This window comes from Lithobates pipiens, unplaced genomic scaffold (genome assembly GCF_037356315.1).
Source record: "Lithobates pipiens isolate NorthernLeopardFrog02 unplaced genomic scaffold, aLitPip1_a1.2 Scaffold_23, whole genome shotgun sequence".
Lineage (NCBI taxonomy): Eukaryota > Metazoa > Chordata > Amphibia > Anura > Ranidae > Lithobates > Lithobates pipiens.
Window position 1 is genome coordinate 274022914 of NW_027507785.1, and position 19959 is coordinate 274042872.

The following is a 19959-nucleotide window of genomic DNA, read 5'->3' on the forward strand; positions in this document are numbered from 1 at the left end:
TTGCAGTGTATAGGACGTCGTTTTTCGAGTCCCGTCGTACGTGCCGTTCACGTCATCGCGCACGCTTTCAGCGGACTGTTCGTTCATCGTGTGTGGTCAAGTCCGTTCATGCAAATTTTGAGCGGACTGTTTGTCGGATTGTCTGACAAACTTAGTTGGGCGAACAGTCCGCCCGTGTGTACGCGGCCTTAGGCAGTAGACTTTGTGGAAAAATAATATTTGTGCCATTCTCAAAACTTTTGGACAGGGCTGTAAATATTAGCATAAATATTACATCTGTTCACTCTATAGAGAACTTTTTATGAAGGATCTTGCTGCTGAAGACAGCCATATGAGGCCTTACAACTCAACTGTAAACAGCAGTGAGCATAAAACAGATTCTATGGAAATTACTAGTCTGCACTGGCTTGCAAGGTGTTATGTCCGTTTTATTTTTGGAGCTGTGACATTGGGGTGCCCCTCTATAAATGTGGGTGGAGTCTGAGTAGGGGAGTCTTCCTGGTACCACCAGGAAGAGGACTCCTGAGGGAGCTCTGTGTGCTCTCCCATTCAAAAGGTGAAGAAATAGGTTCAGGAAAGGCCTAAAAAATACAATTGAATAAGGACTGTAGTTCAAAGTATGAGTTGTGCAAAGCTCTCGTTCTCTTTACTATTTTTGGACAGTCATATAATGTTCTGAAGATGAACCTATTTACCAATATCTGGAAAGTTGTGTTACCAAAGATATGCACTGTTCTCATACATTATAACAAGTAAATAAATTACTTTTGCAACAAAAAGCCTCTTTGTGATGTCCTACTGTAAGTATAGCCAATGCCTGGGGTGAAGAGTGAATGCGATGTTACCAGTGCAAACTTGGTTGGCTCTGGAATGGGTGGTGATAGAGAAAAAGAGGTCCCCTGCCTGATGGTGAGAGGAAACCTCCCTCATTTATCATCAGTTGGCTTGGGCCCCCATGTCTCATGGATCCAGGGGTTAGTGTGAGCACTGTCCAGAAGGATGTAGAGAACAGGTATAGGATCAGCATCTGTACACTTGAACAGTATGTGGGTTTGGGTGTAACACAAGAGTGATTTCTTGAGACACTGTGTGTATATATGTATATATATATATATATATATATATATATATATATATATATATAGATCCCAGTTGCATGGGTCGGCCATGTGAAAAGAAGCTGGACCACCCTTACAGGCTCACCTCCAATTGCACACCTTTATAAAGGCAGATGAGTTCCCTTAGGGTTCAGGCTTCTTTTAAATGGTTTGCCAAGAGGTTGGAAAAAAAGGTGGTTGATCAACATTTTTACTGTCCCCCTGCTGCTCACATAAAAGTGGGCATGGTTCAGCCTGCAGAAATACATGTTGCCGCAGATGTGATGCATTACATCATGGTACCCTAAACATTTGGCTCACAATTGGGGCACAGCCCACAACCTAAAATTTCAATTTGGCAACAAAGAAAAGTGAAAAAATCGAAAGGCTTCAGAAAGGGGCAGTATCACCTCCTGAACTCCTGCTAGCCTGCTTTCACCACCCTCTGAAAATCAACTAACCACAGATTATTTTTCAAGGGGGACAGTGAATACCGATAATAGCTTGGAAGGAGCCTTAACGACACTAATAGACACCCAGTTAGTTTGGTTGCATAGAGCTAAATATACAAAATCCCAGCAAACTAGAAAAAGAAACCATAAAATACATAAACAAATGATACTGTAGATTATAATATAGAAAATGTTTGAGGAAATAAAAAATGTGTTATCCAATTAACTTTTGCATGAGTCTTCTTTCAGCAGCTTATGCTCCAAGTTCAATTCAACATAAACTTCAATAGTGTGTTTACTATTCCTAACAGACAGTTTTAGACAAAGTGATATTTCCAAATAATGTTTGCTAATCCCAGGTTATGTATTATTCATAAAATGCACCTAATATATACAAGATTACTGTGCAGATATCACCTAAGGCAATTGATACATTATTTATTCCTGTGATAAAACTAAACTGATTTAAAACAAGCAATCAAAGACAGCCTGTCATGCTTGTAGGGCCATTTCCATCCCTCCCAACATTTTAAGATGGGAATGAGGGACACCTACTAGCAAATGTATGTAGGCATAGGACACGCCCACTGTCACACCCCCTTAAAGGAGAATTAACTGAAATAAAAGGTTAACTAAATCAACAAGGATTTTTTTTACCACCACTATTCCTTTATATTGGCGTTTAAAATGTACAAATGCAGCGATTTGGAAATTGGATGCAAGGTTTAGCACTGGGAAACACTTTTTGAAAGATAAAAGGTGCAATTTATACACAACTATATGTATGAGACCAAAATGAGGGACACGTGAGGGGGGAAGAGGGACAGAGGGACATTGCTCCAAATCAGGGACAGTCCCTCAAAATCAGGGACAATTGGGAGCTATGCATTTCCTATAACTTACAGTAGTATATAATCTTTAACACATTTGAGAACCTTCACTTGTACTGGTTTATTAGTTTGATCTCCTTTTCTTTTACTTTTGTGGCAAGCGTACATTGTAAGGGAAAACATGAAGATCTTATACATGGAGCTTTGTGTATCGGGAAAAATTCCAATATCAGCCATTGTTCTGTTTCATATGTGGCTTTTTTCATTTACATAACTCCTTAGCCCAAGTATGTCTGTATAATATAGTCTAGAAAGAAATAGTTAAGGGGGTACCACATCCAATGAAAAAAGTTAGAAAATTGTTTTTGGACATCTAAGTGGACTTTGCCAGTACCAGAAAGGAACACTATATATTTTTACAAAAATAATTGTTTATTTAATGTTACAAAATAGATAAAAATATGTACAAAGTAAAAACAAGAGAAAATATGAAAATAGTAGATTCCCAATTACTAATGAGTCAAAGAAAAGTCAATGTTTCGCTATCGCTTCTTCAGGACTGATTTCTATTGACTGCAGGCAAAGGGATTCTATATGGGATCAATATAATAAATCCCATAAATAGTATAGGGACATTGTATATAGAGTGTGCCACTCACATAGCAGAGAGAACACTCCCATCCTACACACTACAATCTGCACAGTGTATAGCTGGCTAATGTGGCTAATGTGTAGCAGTTCTAACCTGTAAAATTCCCTGGTCAGAACAGCAGCTCCGCTGCAGTAGCCAGCTATTGTATATACTGTACAGATTGTAGCTGTGTGTAAGGGAATCAGATTTCAGCTACAGTGTGTGCTTTGCAGAAAGATGGAAATGCTGCTGTGCTCAGGTTGTGTACTGGAAGAAAGAGCTCTGTTCTCTCCCTTGCCAGCGGTGACCCCTTTCCTCTCTCCTGCCAGCAGTGACACCTGACCTCTCTCTAGCCAGCAGTGACCCCCATCCTTTCTCCTGCCAGTGGTGACTCCTGCTCTCTCTCCTGCCAGTGGTGATCTGTGTCCTCTCTCCTGTCAGCGGTGACCCCTGTCCTCTGTTCTTCTAGCAATGACCCTTGTCCTCTCTCCTGCCAGAAATGACCCCTGTCCTCTATCCTGCCAGCGGTGACCCATGTCCTCGCTCCTACCAGTGGTGACTCCTGTCCTCTCTCCTACCAGTGGTGACTACTGTCCTCTCTACTGCCAAAAGTGCCCCCTGTCCTCTCTGCCAGCAGTGACCCCTGCCATTCCTCCAGCTAGTGGTGACTCCTGTCCCCTCTCCTGCCAGCGGGGACTTCTATCCTCTTTCCTGCCAGCAGTGACCCCTGTCCTCTCTCCTGCCAGTGGTAAGATCTGTGCTCTCTCCTAACATGGGTGACTCTTGTCCTCTCTCGTGCCAACAGTGTCCCCCTGTCCTCTCTTTTGCCAGCAGTGACCCCTGTCCTCCCTCCAGCCAGCGGTGACTCTTGTCCTCTCTCCTGCCAGCAGTGATCCCTGTCCCATCTCCGGCAAGAAGTGACCCGTGTTCTCTCCTGCTAGAGGTGAACCCTGTCCTCTCTCCTGCGAGCAACAACCCCTGTCCTCTGCCCTGCAACTGGTGACTCCTGTCCTCTCTTCTGCCAGCGGTGACCCTTGTCCTCTGTCCTGCAAATGGTGACCCCTATCCTGTCTTCTGCCAGTGGTGACTCCTGTCCTCTCTCCTGTCAGCAGTGACCCCTGTCTTCTGCCCTGCTGACCTCTATCCTTGGCTCTGCTGACCCCTGTACATTTCCTTACTAAACCCTATCCTCGGCTCTGCTGACCCCTACCCTCCACCCTGTTATAAAACAAAAGCCACCACATCTAAGGACTGGTATCCTGCAATAGATTAAATTTTTGTTCCTGAAATGAGTTTTGTGGTAGCAGCATACACTTTCATTTTATAACATCAGCCCTGTAATAACAATATAAACAAAAGTAATTTTTTTGACAATCCAATATAAGCTTATGTGAAAAATCGAATTTCGTGTTGTGAGTTCTGTCTGTCTGCTGGTCACCTCTTTCCACAACTTTCTGGAAACCCTGCATGCTTTGGAGCTCCACTTCTGCTGTTTACGCTCCGTTTTTTTAAGGACTACATATCCCATGGTACCTTGCTGCCTGTATTGACTATGCCTCCTGAAACTCCTCCTCTCAGCAGCTCTGTAATCGATTAGGCAGGCTCTGTGAAATGTGTGATAAAAACTGCCCTATTAGCTAAAAAATAAACTTAACTCAAAATGTCATTCAACATCAAACAGAAATACAAAACAAGGGGGAGCTGCTCTAAATAAATTAGTCTATGAGGCAATACCTATTAAAAATGCGTGCACTCGCTTCTAATCCATTGAAATCACCAAATGGCGGACGACGCCGGTGCTAACAGGGGAGGGTTCCGCGGGTGCTTTGGCAGTGGAGCCCGGGGTCGCGGACGTGGAAGAGGCAGGGGCCGTGGAAGAGGACGTGGAGCCCGCGGAAAGGCCGATGACAAGGAATGGGTTCCCATCACCAAACTCGGCCAAGGACATGAAGATCAAGTCCCTGGAGGAGATCTACCTCTTCTCCCTGCCTATTAAGGAGTCTGAGATCATCGACTTCTTCCTGGGCTCCACTCTGAAAGATGAGGTCTTGAAGATCATGCCTGTGCAGAAACAGACCCGTGCCGGACAGCGGGCAAGGTTCAAGGCTTTTGTGGCTATTGGAGACTACAATGGCCATGTTGGTCTGGGTGTGAAATGCTCCAAGGAAGTTGCCACTGCTATCCGTGGTGCCATAATTCTGGCTAAACTGTCCATCATACCTGTCCGCAGAGGCTACTGGGGTAACAAGATCGGAAAGCCACACACTGTGCCCTGCAAGGTGACTGGTCGTTGTGGTTCTGCACTGGTACGTCTGATCCCAGGTCCCAGAGGTACTGGCATTGTCTCAGCTCCTGTCCCCAAGAAGCTGCTGATGATGGCCGGTATTGATGATTGCTACATCTCGGCTAGGGGCTGCACAGCCACTCTGGGCAACTTTGCTAAAGCCACCTTTGATGCCATCTCAAAGACTTACCACTATCTGACTCCTGATCTCTGGAAGGAAACCATCTTCACCAAGTCCCCATACCAGGAGTACACTGATCATCTTGCAAAGACTCACACCAGAGTGTCTGTGCAGAGGACCCAGGCTGCTGCTGTTCCTGCCACCTCCTAAATATTCTGTCAAAAGATAATAAAGACCAAGGTTTTCACGTTTCAAAAAAAAAAATGCGTGCACTCACAGTTATAAATGATATATATATATATATATATATATATATACATATATATATATATATATATATATATAAATTAAATAATAATAGATAAGTGAAAAAACACAATACAAAAATATGAATCTACTACCACAATGGGTGTGCACAGATGTACCAGTGAAATAACCTTCAGTTAAAGATACAATATCTAGTGGGTGTTAACCCAATAATGTAACAGTATGACTGAAATAAAAATTATACACATATGGTGACAATTAACCAACTAAATAGTGAAAATAATAAATGCTCAACTCTACAAAACAATTATAAAATAATTTAATGAATAATAATAATGTGTCCATATGTGATGGCAGTGAGAAAAAATCTAAAATACAAAAAAAATATTTAATCAAAATAGTCCGTGCAAAATAGTTGTTAACTCGTCCACGGTGACACAAACCAGGGCACCCGAAGGAAAGCGTGAAAAAATAGGAATTGGAAATGCCTCCATCTCTGCACACACTGCCATTTACCAGATAACTATGGTCCCTTATTACAGGGGACCACAGAGCGCAGATGGCTAATACCCCAGCCCGGAATCTCTGTGCAATACACTGGACTCCTTGGCCTCAGCGGTGGTAGTCCTCACACGAATCAGGCATTGTTAATGGATCCCCATAAAACAACAAAGGATTGCATAGTATAAAAATCTTCACATTTATTTTACACTATACACTTTGAAAGACAAATGAGCACTTACAGTTAAGTGGAGTAAAAATAGCGTTTAAAAAGAATTGAGCCGGCCGACTCTTGGACAGCAGCCCATAAATTCCAGGACTTAGCATAACTTGCAGTGACATCAGAAGGTCGCTCCTCCCTACACGTTTTGTCACACCATAGGATGACGTCGCGGGGTGAAATGTGTGACGCGGCTGTGCCTACTCACAGGGCATAGTGACTAAAAGTGTCACAGAATTCAAGGAACAAATGTGTGGGGATCTTCACAAAGTAAGTTCACAAACTTCAAGATCATTCAGATAGGCTAGAGTAGGCTAAAAACAATGAGGAAATTAATGTACAAGTTTACATTTTGATCATATAAACTGCTTGAAGTACAAAAAAAGGTAAATCTTTTTTGTTGTTTGGATGTATAAGGATAGAACCACTGTTTTTTTTTTTTTTTACTGTCTTTTTCCCGTTAGGGACATCTCTCTAAATGATCGCCCTGACTACCAAGGTCGTCTAGAATAAATGTGAGGGTAAAGCAAACATTTTCAGATGTCACCAGAACATGAACACAGGGAAACTTTCCTTGTTCCCATAACAATTAAGAGAGGATTTCCCTCACACTTAAAAAATATCTATCAACTGCCTGCTGAGTCTGTAGGGTAGGAAGTGAATGGAAATCACCCTGATGAGACACAGGCAGAGAAACTGCATTTTTAACCCTTCCCTACACTAGCCAAAATATAATAAAGCGTTTTAACTTTAGGAAAGCTGGAGATAGAGAGGTGATACGAATCTGAATTGCTGAACTGGCAGATTAGTTCATCACTTACCTGGGTGTTCATTGCTACTCCGCCACTTCTTCATAATTTCTTCATTTATTTGAATGACTACTGCATTATACATATTACGCTCATATCTTGTGTGACTCACCACTCTCCTTACAATTTTTGTTGCTATTAAGAAAATTAAATTGCTGTTTATGAAAGTCTATGTCACAGCAATTTCAGCAATGTATAATGCAGTCTCTGAGCAAAGGACATTTTTTCAGGATTTAAAGCCAGCTACAAACTGCCACAGAAAGTAATGGGAGACCAACAGCTGCTATAACCCTCTGCCGGTGTGACGTGGTCCTTCGTTGGGGCCCCTGCACATCTTGCAATGCATGGACCATCAGTATCCTAAGATGGCTAGCTGTGCTACAGCTATGAATTTCAATGCTTCACAAGGTCAGCATTCATTTAGCCCCCCCCCCCCTCGTGCCTATAGTGCATAGGGACCCCTTCCAAGACTCCTCAAGACTAACCACAGGTTAAAGCTTGCCTCTAGGCATAGCCAAATGCCCCTACAGGCCAACTACAGAGGGTAGAGGAGGCAGGGATAACTACAGAGGGTAGAGGAGGCAGAGATAACTACAGAGGGTAGAGGAGGCAGAGATAACTACAGAGGGAGGAGGAGGCGGAGATAACTACAGAGGGTAGAGGAGGCAGAGATAACTACAGAGGGAGGAGGAGGCGGAGATAACTACAGAGGGAGGAGGAGGCGGAGATAACTACAGAGGGAGGAGGAGGCAGGGATAACTACAGAGGGAGGAGGAGGCAGAGATAACTATAGAGGGAGGAGGAAGCAGGTATTACTACAGAGGGAAGAGGCAGAGATTGTTACAGAGGGAGTAGGAGGCGGAGATAGTAAGAGAGGAAGGAGGAGGTGGAGATAGCTACAGAGGGAGGAGGAAGCTGGGATAACTACAGATGGAGGAGGAGGAGGCGGAGATAGCTACAGAGGGAGGAGGAAGCTAGGATAACTACATATGGAGGAGGCGGAGATAGCTACAGAGGGAGGAGGAAGCTGGGATAACTACAGAGGGAGGTGGAGATAGATACAGAGGTATGAGGAGGCGGGGATAGCTACAGAGGGAGGAGAAAGCTGTGATAACTACAGAGGGAGAAGGAGGCGGAGATAGCTACAGAGGGAGGAGACGGCTAAGATAACTACAGAGGGAGGAGGCGGAGATAGCTACAGAGGGAGGTGAAGGCGGGGATAACTACAGAGGGAGGAGGAGGCAGAGATAGCTACAGAGGGTGGAGGAGGCGGGGATAGCAACAGAGGGAGGAGGAAGCTGGGATAGTTACAGAGGGTGGAGTAGGCGGGGATAGCAACAGAGGGAGGAGGAAGCTGGGATAACTGCAAAGGGAGAAGGAGGCGGAGATAGCTACAGAGGGAGGAGACGGCTAAGATAACTACAGAGGGAGGAGGCGGAGATAGCTACAGAGGGAGGTGAAGGCGGGGATAACTACAGAGGGAGGAGGAGGCAGAGATAGCTACAGAGGGTGGAGGAGGCGGGGATAGCAACAGAGGGAGGAGGAAGCTGAGATAACTGCAGAGGGAGAAGGAGGTGGAGATAGCTACAGAGGGAGGAGAATACTGAGATAACTACAGAGGGAGGAGGAGACGGAGATAGCTATAGAGGGAAGGGATAGGAAGATCCCAACTGATGTGGGGGTCCAATAATTCTTAGTTACACCTTGAATTCATATTCTAGCAACTGTAAAAAAAGTATATTTGAGACAGTGTTCCTCCATTTTATAAATGTATATAGCACTGGAAGAGGAAGAGAGAACAGTGAGGCGCAGCACTGGAAGAGGAAGTTACGTCAGTGTGGAGCAGCACTGGAAGAGGAAGTGAGGACATTGAGGATCAGCACTGAAAGTGGAAGTAAGAACAGCGAGGAGCAGTACTGTAAGAGAAAATTAGAACAGTAAGGAGTAGCACTGGAAGAGGAAGTGATGACAGCACGGAGCATTACTGTAAGAGGAAGTGAGAACAGCAAGGAGCAGCACAGTAAGAGGAAGCGAGAAAAGCGAGGAGCAGCATTAGACAAGGAAGTGAGGAAAGCGAGGAGCAGCACTGAAAGAAGAAGTGAGGACCATGAGGAGCAGCACTGAAAGAAGAAGTGAGGACCATGAGGAGCAGCACTGAAAGAAGAAGTGAGGACAGTGATAAGCAGTACTGGAAGAGGAGGTGAGGACAGGAGGAGCAGCACTGGAAGAGGCAGTAAGAACAGCAAGGAGCAGCACTGGAGGAGGAAGTGGGAACAGCGAGGAGCAGTACTGGAAGAAGTAAGGACAGCAAGGAGTAGCACTTGAAGAGGAAGTGAGGACAATGAGAAGTAGCACTAGAAAAGGAAGTGAGAACAGTCAGAAGCAGTACTGGAAGAGAAAGTGAGGACAGCGAAGAGTACCACTAGAAAAGGAAGTAAGGACAGTGAAGAACAGTATTGGAGGAGAAAGTGACGACAGTGAGGAGCAGCACTGGAAGAGGAACTGAGGACAACGATGTGCAGTTTAAATGAGCAAATTGGAAAAAATGAAATTCAGGTGCATCCTCTGCCTCACCTCAGCTGGCTATACGGTCCAATTACCCCAAAAATGTTTAACTGTATGCACAAATCTGGCACATCAGCATGTTTCTATTTCATGAGATAACATAGTGTTGTTGTGCACCACTTTTATTCATTTGGCACAAAATGCAAAACTTCTATGAGCATATAGAACTAGATGCATTTCTCTCTGTACGCCAATCTTTCTGTATTCCCCCAATTCTTTAAATAACAAAATACATACACACACTCACACTCTCTAAACTACAAAACACCTACAAGACACCCCCACTCTCGCTTTCTTAGGGCCCCAGAAGGTTCACTGCACATAATATATATTTTTTTAAATATGGGGGAATATATACACTTCCAAAGCTTTATTAATATATTCATTTCTGTGTATTTTTGAAGAAGTAAGCTACCTGTGGATGCTGTCAAGTCAGCAGGTGACCATGCTGTCCAGAATGACTGTGTCTGGTGGTATGTGAAAGCATAAAGCAGCATTTAAAACAGAACATTATGTAGGGATATTTATCAAAACTTGAGCTTTCAGAATCCGGAATAGTTGTACATGCAACCAATCAGCTTCTATCTTCAGCTTGTTCAGTTAAGCTTTGAAACTGAAAGATATAACTTAACTGGTTGCTATGTGCTATGACTCGCACATTTCTGCACTTGATCAATGCCAGTCACCCAAAGGGCCCATAGAAAACAATAATTTGCTTGCACCTGCATTTAAACATGCAGACATGCTGAATTTTTCTGCAACACGTTGAAATCACCTGAAGTTACCATCCATGAGCAATGAGAGAAATGTCAAAATTACATTTTAATAAAGATAATAAAAAAAGTAAACAGTGCCTTTGTACATAAGGCACCTCCTTCCCCCACCGCTGGCACACAACAGGCACTAACCTTCACACCAGAACGGATTGCTGCTGCTAGTGTGGATGGGCAAAAATTACTAACTTCCAGGTGCTACCAGCTTGCAATCAAGAGAAAGCAAAAACAATAAGGTATGGCGCTAACTCAAACACAAAATAAAATATCATATATTGTGATAATCAGCATAAATCAAACAATCCATAGTGTAAAAATTCCATAGGAAGTGACAGAATCTTCACATTACAGTCCAGTCATTGTTAAAGGGTTTTTCTTTAAACTGTGCTCCATCGCTAACAGTATGTGAGAAATGCACACTCACCAAACATCTATATTAAATGCACCTTGCAATAATTCCAGCTTCTCAGTCAGCAACTAATAGGGAAGTAGTGGCCCTTAACCCCAGAGATATCTCCTTACATTGTTCCAACAATAAAGCTTGGGAAAAGCATATTAAAACATCATTGTGCAGTACGTTTATTAAAAATTAGATCGCAGAACCAATAAAAAATGCTCACTTACTGTCAGAAACCATGAAATCAGGCCGAGACAGAAGTACAGTTAAATCACACTTGTTTAATAATAAAAGTAAAAAGAACAAACGTAGTCAAAACATAGCCAAAGTTCAGTACAGTAACTGGAACGGATAGTCAGCCAGGCCAGAAGTCAGGGATCAATGTTGTGGAACAAGAAGCAGGATCTGGAGCCAGAAGAGATGTCAGCAAAGCAAGTCTTGAACAGGATTGCAGGAGAGATTTTTTTCTGTGATGTAGACCAAGGCGAAGGCAGAGCTCCTCTGGACTGGACGGCTTAAGTAGGCAGGACTGACGAGCAGAATATCATCAACAGCTGAGTAACTGTGCAGAGATAGGAGCTAGCAATTAGCTGACAGCTGAACAGCCAGCTCAGAGAAGGAAGGGGTGAGCCCAGCCCTGACACTTACATTTAGAGGTGCTATAATTCATCACCAACATGTACAGCTTAAATGTGATTTTGCCATCTTACCAAGATGAGACATTCGTTCCAAAGCACTGGAGGTAGGAACCACTAAATCGGAAGTGACATCAGTACAGGCGGACGCGCAGCCTCAATGCATTTCGCAAAAAATGCATCATGAGGAAGTTTGCCCGCCATCATTTTCTTGAAACCTTATGTATCCCACCACTCTTTTTCATTTGCTAGCAAAAATCTCCCTCGCTCTATTTCAAATACAGTATTTTTATATTCAGTTTAAATCTATTGGGCAGGCGGCTGTACATAATGGTAGCTCACTTTTACAAAAATGAATTAAGATTTCTCTACATAAATGAAAAAAGACAACAACACCGTTTAGGAATCACTAAAAAGCTGGTCCATACAATATCATTAATTGGGGACCAAAACTCATATAAATCTATGAGTCCATAGGTGCCCAGTTAGCAACAAAATATCAACGCTTGAACCCAGAGATGTTTTGTTCCCAAAATTGATTAGCATAGGACCCTATTGACTCAAAATTAATTTACTCACAAAACCCTCATGGGCAATGAGTCTAGCGCCACCTAGTGGCTTCATAACATTATGAATTCCTAAATTACTCCAACCAACAATATATCCAAAACATAATCCTCTCTAATTAACATAAAATAACCAATATTCAAATGGCTTTAGATACTTCTCAAAGGTGTATTCTAAAGTAAAACCTGTTCACTAATAAAAATATAAAACCACATGCAAAAGCAATATGATTACCCTATAACAAAAGTTTACCATTAGATTCTAACAGGGATTGGTTTGGGGGGGGGGGGGGGTGGGGGATTTTGGGGTGGAGAAACTTGACTGGCCTGCACAGAGTCCTGACCTTAAGCTGATGGAACATGTTTGGGATGAAGTAGAGCACAGGCTGCAAGCCAGGCCTTCTCGTCCACCATCAGTGTCTGACCTCACAAATGCGCTTCTGGAAGAATGGTCAAACATTCACATAGACACACTCCTAAACCTTGTGGACAGCTTTCATGTGTGTGTAAAGGCAGGTGTTCCAATACTTTTGACAATATAATGTATATCAGTTCTTTGTAATGGGATATCACAAATCAATCGTATATGCAAATGATCCAAGGGTAAAAAGTATAATTTAAGTACAAAGAACATTATCAAAAGTCTTATAGGTTAAAAAAAGTTTATAGCAGTGAGCTTGCTTAAGCCTGGGTAGTAGGGGTAAGAACATTAGATGTTGCATACTGGCCCAATGATTTGGGAATCGCCAGGGAGAGCAGTAGGTTTGTAATCCAATCTATGTTATGCACAGGGGAACTCCAGGGGCGCTTCAAGGGGTTAATCACCAGGAAGAAGGTGTAATGGGAGAGCAGTAGTAGGCCAGCACCCGCACACTGGAAGTGATGTCACAGTGTCCCCAAAGTGTCCTATGAGGAACAGCTAGACAGTCAGAAGGAAGCCACAGCCACTGGAACAGAGAAAGGCTTGGCTAGCAAGCTACCAAGTTATCATGGCAACGCGTTTCATGGTCCTACCACTTTATCACACCCGAATGGTAACTGAAACAAAAGGCTTGTAGATGGGCCTTCATAGCTCTGCGATCAGTATTAGCTATTCTTGTGTACTTTTGAAGGGTTTGAGGATTACTTCTAGGTTTTCCATTTACAGCAAAAGTTGCTAAACATTTTAACGAATACTAAAAATCACAAAGGAATCTAATTTACATTCCAACCAAGTTGCCAAAGAAAATATAGTTTAAGATCACATTTTCTCTTAATGCTGATAGCATTTCAGAGAATTACGTCTGAGCTGATTGTTTTAAATGGCTCCCACATAAACAGTCTGGTGGTTTGCTCGTACCATCTTTGGAAATGTAGGAAGCAGAATGTAGAAATACTGTAAATATACTATCCCTGGGAATCGTTTCTATCAAATGCTGCATTTGTGAAATGGCAGTCCTGGGCCTTTATAACCAGACTAAGTGCTACATGAAGCGCAGCTGACGCACGCTCGCCGACAGCAATACATAAGCAATATGCATAGATTTTTCAGGTATTGTTTTCCTAATGACAAAGCCAATTGGCAAACATGGTTCTTGAAAAGGCTGTGATCATTTCTATTACATGAATATATCTAACCTTGAGATATTGAAAGTATAATCTGTGTTTACAAGCCATTTAAATTGTGTATTTATGTGTAAATTGTGGATGCAATTTAGCCTCAAGGCTTTGCACAGGACTATTATCACACCCCCTCCCCCCATAACACACCTCACCTTCACAGAACAATAGACCTTAGCAAACATTGACATTCCAAAGCACTCCAGATATTTTTTTTCCTGTATTTATATCATAACAAAGTATCCTGTAGTGCTTTTAGTAGTGCTTGATGTAATTATATTATTCCAAACTACTATAAATCAGAAATAAATACCATGTACTGCTTGCTCTATAGGTTTATTCAGGTCTGTCTTCATGAGAGGGCACACCTGGGCACTGCCCAGGGGCCCCGGCTGCATGGGGGTCCCTGCACTTTTCCCAAAGCAGCTGGTCCTTGAGCCCACGTTGCCCCAAAATTGGGGGCCCCATGATGGAACTGTGAATGATGAATACACAGGGGAGGCAGGCTGGCAGCGGTGCACCATGCTGTGCAGAACAATACCTATTATTTCACAGCCAGCAGGGAGGGGCAGGGTCCAAGTGCCAGTGATGCTCTGACCCCTCTCCAAGCAGCTTGAATGCTCGGGACTAGAAGGGTGTGGGGTAGGACCTGGAGTGGGAGCTGCTGAGTCTGCAGCACTGAGAGGCCACCTACAGAAGTTGCATTGTGGATGGTTGACATGCTAATGTGTCAAAGAAACGCAGGCACTAAAAGTAAAACAATAACAAAAAACGTTTACACAAAACAAACGTCCGGACGCCAAAATTAACTGATGCAGGGGGCGCCTCTAACTGTAATTACCGTATCAACTTGACCAAATGGGGTCTAAGCCCACGTACACACGGTCGGAGATTTTGCCAACCAAATCCGTCAGATTTTGCCCGTCGGATTTAGTCCGACGGATTGTGTCCAAAACTGTTGCATACACACGGTCGGGCCAAGTTGGCGAAAAATCCGATCTTTCAGAACGTGATGACGTAATTTCGTTACGATGGGACTACATTCAGGCTAGTAGCCAATAGCTTTGATGTAGGAATTTGATCTGAGCATGCGTGGCACTTGGTCCGATGAAAATGCTCTACACATGATCGGATTAGGTCCGTCTGGCCCAGTTGGTCGGGAAATATTTCCAACATGTTGGAAAATTGGGTCGGATGGAGATTCGGACGGAATCAGTCCGATGCATATCACACACAGTCGGATTATCTGACGACACGGTCCGATAAGACAAATTCCGACAGATTCTCCGACCGTGTGTACAAGGGCTAATGCCCCGTACACACGAGAGGAATTAAGTCTGACAGACCTCCAAAGGAGTTCCGCCGGAGTTCCGCTGGAGTTCCGACGGAGTTCTGGCGGACTTTTCGACCGAACGGACTTGACCACACACCATCACACCAAACTCCGACGGAGTCGAACGTGATGACGTACGACTGGATTCGACGTAGGAAGTTCATAGACAGTAGCCAATAGCTGCCCTAGCGTCGGTTTTAGTCCGTCGGAGTAGCACACACACGAGCGGATTTTTCAAAGGGGACCGGGTCCGGCGGAGTTCCGTCGGGAAAATTTAAAGCATGCTTCATTTCTAAAGTCCGTCAGACTTTAGCTTCGCTAAAGTCCGTTGCAGCCCACACACGATCGGATAGTCCGCCGGACTCAGTCCGTCGGAGTTTGGATGTCGAAAAGTCCGCTCGTGTGTACGGGGCATAAGAGGTGCACCAATGCATCGATCCCTTTGGAGGCTCAAGCTGTGGGTGTGGGCAGAGGGAAGCTAGGAGCAAAACAGAATTCAATGGAGTCCTGGAGGATTAACAACAGGCAGTGGACAGGTTTCTTAGCCAATAGACAGCCTGCTATTGGCTATGAATTCTGTCCAGTGCCTACTGACAGTCACAAGAGAGAGCAGACCGGATGGGGAACTAGTCCCTCGGCTTCTACATCAAGCTCGTTATCTAGGAACTGGAGGTAATTCTTTAAAATTTACAAAGTCTCTGCCCCAGTGGATTTCTAACCTTCCCTGGAGGCCTCCATGTGCAGCTCAAAGTACATTCATAACAAAGTGCCTTGGTGCCAGAATGAATGAACTCCCACGCATGTATGGGAGTTACATCATCCCATTCTGGCCAATCAGGACAGACACCCTACAACTGCAAATGCAATTGAGGCCTATGGGCTACCTAACCAGAGATTGTGTGCTCTGTCATTTAGCTCCACGCTATGATATTGTATTAGAGATGGACCCAGTTCCTCCAATCCACACCCTTCAAACAGTACCATGAATATGAGTACATTAAACTTCTCTTGCTTTTAATAAAGTGAAGTGTTTTAACAGTATTACACTATGTGGAGTTTGATTTATTTTTTCATTGCTTGAGGGAGCAGGGGAACGGATAACAAGTGGATGAAAAGATTATAATTATAGGCACATTTTGCCCTGAATAATCTAGTAAGGTCATTCACCTCTGGCGAGTTTGCCGATTGAGCACGGGTGTGGGGCACACCGCAGCTTGAACTGTATTTTATGCCCAAAATAATTCTTTTTGAATACAGATACAGACAGACATCCCAGTCCTGCTTCTTCACCTTGGGCTGCTGGAATATTAGGTTTTAAATTCGGGGTTTTTTTTGTCATTCCTCACAAGCTATAGTTTACCAGATTGTGCTTTTTCGATGGAGATATATAGTGGTCACAAAGCACTTTTACTTTTGGTTGGAAGAGATTTCACCATAGACACATTTGAGAACCAAAGACTATATCTATGATTTTAACCATTTGCCTACTGGGCACTTTTACCTCCTTCCTGCCCAGGCTAATTTTCAGCTTTCATCGCTGTCACACTTTGAATGACAATTGCGCGGTCATGCAGATGTACCCATATGAAATGTTATTTATTTTTTTCACACAAATAGAGCTTTCTGTTGTTGGTATTTGATCACCACTCGATTTTTTGAATATTTGTTAAACAAATGAAAAAGGGTCAAAAATGTTAAAAAATACAAGTTTTTCATAGTTTCTGTTATAGAATTTCGCAAACAGGTAATTTTCTTCTTCACTGATGAGCACTGAAAGTCAGCACTGATGGGCACTGACAGGCATCTGATGGGCACTGATAGGTGGAACTGGTGAGGAGCCACTGATAGGCGGCACTGGTGGACACTGGTTTGTAGCCCTGATGGACACTAATAGGCGGCACTGTTGGGGCTGCACTGATAATCAGGACAGTGATAATCAGTGCCCTGATTATTGGGACACTGATCCCTTTCTTACATATCGATTACTGGCTCTCCTCTCCTGACGCTGATAATGTCAGCAAGTATGTTTATATCATGATCAGCTGTGATTGGATACAGGTGTCACGTGGTAAAGGGCAGCCGTGATTGGCCCTTTACCCTGATCACAGTCTGCGACTAGTGCGCACCACAGCGGGCATGCAGGGGGCGTAGTTATGGGAGGACATCAATAGATGCCCTCCCTGAACTGGACCACAATGCTGTAGCCGTTATTTGGCTATAGCGCAATTGGCAAGTGGTTGAAGATTTCTTTGTAGCATTTTTTTTCAATCAAAATTGCTTAGTAAGTGCACATGTTGTTAGGTCCAATTGCCATATAGAATTTTAAGTGACACTAAACAATAACCTTATTCTCCAAACAATAACCCATGCACATCTACTACTTAAAGCGGCGTTCCACCCAAAAATGGAACTTCTGCTTTTCCGGTTCCTCCCTCCCTCCAGTGTCACATTTGGCACCTTTCAGGGGGAAGCAAAAATTGAATACAGGTATTTTGCTCCCACTTCTGGGCATAGATACCCGAGCCACCCGTGGGTATCTACGCCACTTCCCGGAAAACAGCAGGGACCAGTGGGACAGCACAGTGTAAGTTGCTCATGCTCAGTAGGGAACCAGGAAGTGAAGCCGCAAGGCTTCACTTCCTGATTCACTTACCGAGGATGGCGGCTGCAGCACCCGACAGCCGAGGGACAGATTGGCTTTGGGTGCCGACATCGCGGGCACCCTGCACAGGTAACTGTCCATATTTTAAAAGTCAGAAGCTGCAGTATTTGTAGCTGCTGACTTTAAAAAAAAAAATATGGCGGAGTTCCGCTTTAATGGAGTGGTCTAAGAGCAATAGAAGGTATTTTACTGAGTTAAGAATACATACATGAAATCTTTACATGCCAATCATTTTCAAGAGATGGACTACAAACTATTAACTAGGTGGTAAAAGTTGCCCTATACCCCACAAAATTAATTGTCATAACCCAAAGATCTGTTGAGATGCGGCAGGAACTATGGCTCACATCTTCTGGCATTGTCCTAAAATGTGGTCCTTTTGGAATGAGGTGATGGCCACTATCTCTTAAACTTCAGTCTAAGCCTGCAACTTGTCTTCTCCATGGGACAGACAGACCTATCTCAAAATCCAGACTTCACACTACACATGTTGTACAGTCTTTATTGTATTCTCAAAACAAGCAAACAAAAAACATTTTATTCAGCAAAAATAAGGCAAGCCGTCCAGAATACTGGTATCAGCAAGACAACATAATGGCTCTTCACCAATATAACAGTCCCACACTGGGGCTTAGGGTTCCCTTCTACTTCAGGGGTACTGCAAAGGCTGCAGGAGCTGAGCAAAATGGTGTCCCAGTCTCCAGATAATCCATACTCCCTCACAGCTACGTAACAGACAATTCCTGATTCCTTCCTTCTTCCTCATAAGCCTCCCTTGCAGGTGAGTTAACTCTTTCGAGACCAAAGTCCTTGTAATCAGAGTTTAGAGGCTCCTTCCCACCCAAAGTCTCTCTGATCCTCCAAATTCCAGGTCCCAAAAAAAAGGACTACCAATCAGCCCTGTCCTTTACAACCAAACTACCACAGAACCCCTCACCCTGCATGGGTAAGAACCCCTGAGTACACACAATAGGTATATGTTTGTGCACACTGTTTTGGGGAAAGGGAATAAGTAATCGCCCCCTCGTGTATCTTAGTAACTCTCTCTTTATATAAACTAAGTTTTTATAAACTTAGTTGATCATAACTTCTGACCATTTACTCCATTATGTTTCACTGCCTCTGTAAAAGTATTTAATTACAGAAAATGGCATAGAGTACAGAGCATGCAGACATAAAGAATACTACCTGCAAGTTTAAATTGACAAACCTACTGAAAAAAGCATGCATACCTTTTGAAAACATATAGAGAATGAAGAAAATGATGGCAATTTTTCTCACATTCATTTCATTTTATTGTTTCAAAGTACCTTTTGATTTTGGATCAGCTTGTATTTTATGCTTTATCGACTTGGATTTTAAATGCTGCTAAAACTCAAAGATATAAGGAACTACGCCGTGTCTGGGGTGTAAAAGATAGCAATATAACAGTTTTTTTTTAACATAAAATGGATTACCTCAAGGCACAGCCTCTGTCAAAGGATGTTTTCTACCCTCCATAAACCACAACGCCATGATACTGCTTTATGGCAAAACTATCTTTCTATGGAAGCTATTTTAGCTGTCAACATTTCATACCAATCAGTTTGTTAGTATAAACCACAGATAGATTTATTTTTTCAGAAATTGTTAAAAAAAGTTATTCCTCATCCAAAACAAAATCAATATGAAATATGAATGATATAAATTTACAACAGAAAAAAAGCATGCATATATAATATGTATAAAACAAAAATAAAACACAAAAAACGTGCACAGTATGTTGATCTGCAATACAATTATTGTTTTTTTATAGTCAGTTGAAAAAAGAAACAAGTTTATCTAGTTAAACTAATAGAAAAAAAAATAATAAATAGATGTCCTCCATATACAGAAACTTATACCAACTGTTGATCCAGAGGAAGGGGGAAAAAACCTATAAGCATGGTCCCATTTGCTCTAGCAGAGGGAAAAAGATCCCCTAGGAGACAGTTAGATATTCCCGGGATCATCAATCTCTGGTGTTGTTAACTGTAAATGTGGATATTTTGTTAATTTGTGAATGCACTCAGCTTTTCTTTTTTTTAGCAGTTCCTGGGCTGGCCTGGCATTTTCTTGAGGGAATCTATTCCACGCTTTCATAGCTCTAATGCCACGTACACATGATCTGAGTTCTCGTTGGAAGAAGCTCTGATGGTTTTTCCGATGGAATTCCAACGGAATTCAGCTCAAGCTGTC

General features: G+C 43.0%; 1 protein-coding gene and 1 pseudogene across 3 annotated transcripts in view; both read left to right on the top strand.

The window, feature by feature from the left end:
- The window catches only part of TNR (tenascin R), an 835808-nt gene that overhangs the window by 542201 nt on the left and 273648 nt on the right, over positions 1-19959 (top strand). The window lies entirely within an intron of this gene.
- Positions 4772-5662, top strand: LOC143928342 (small ribosomal subunit protein uS5 pseudogene; annotated as a pseudogene).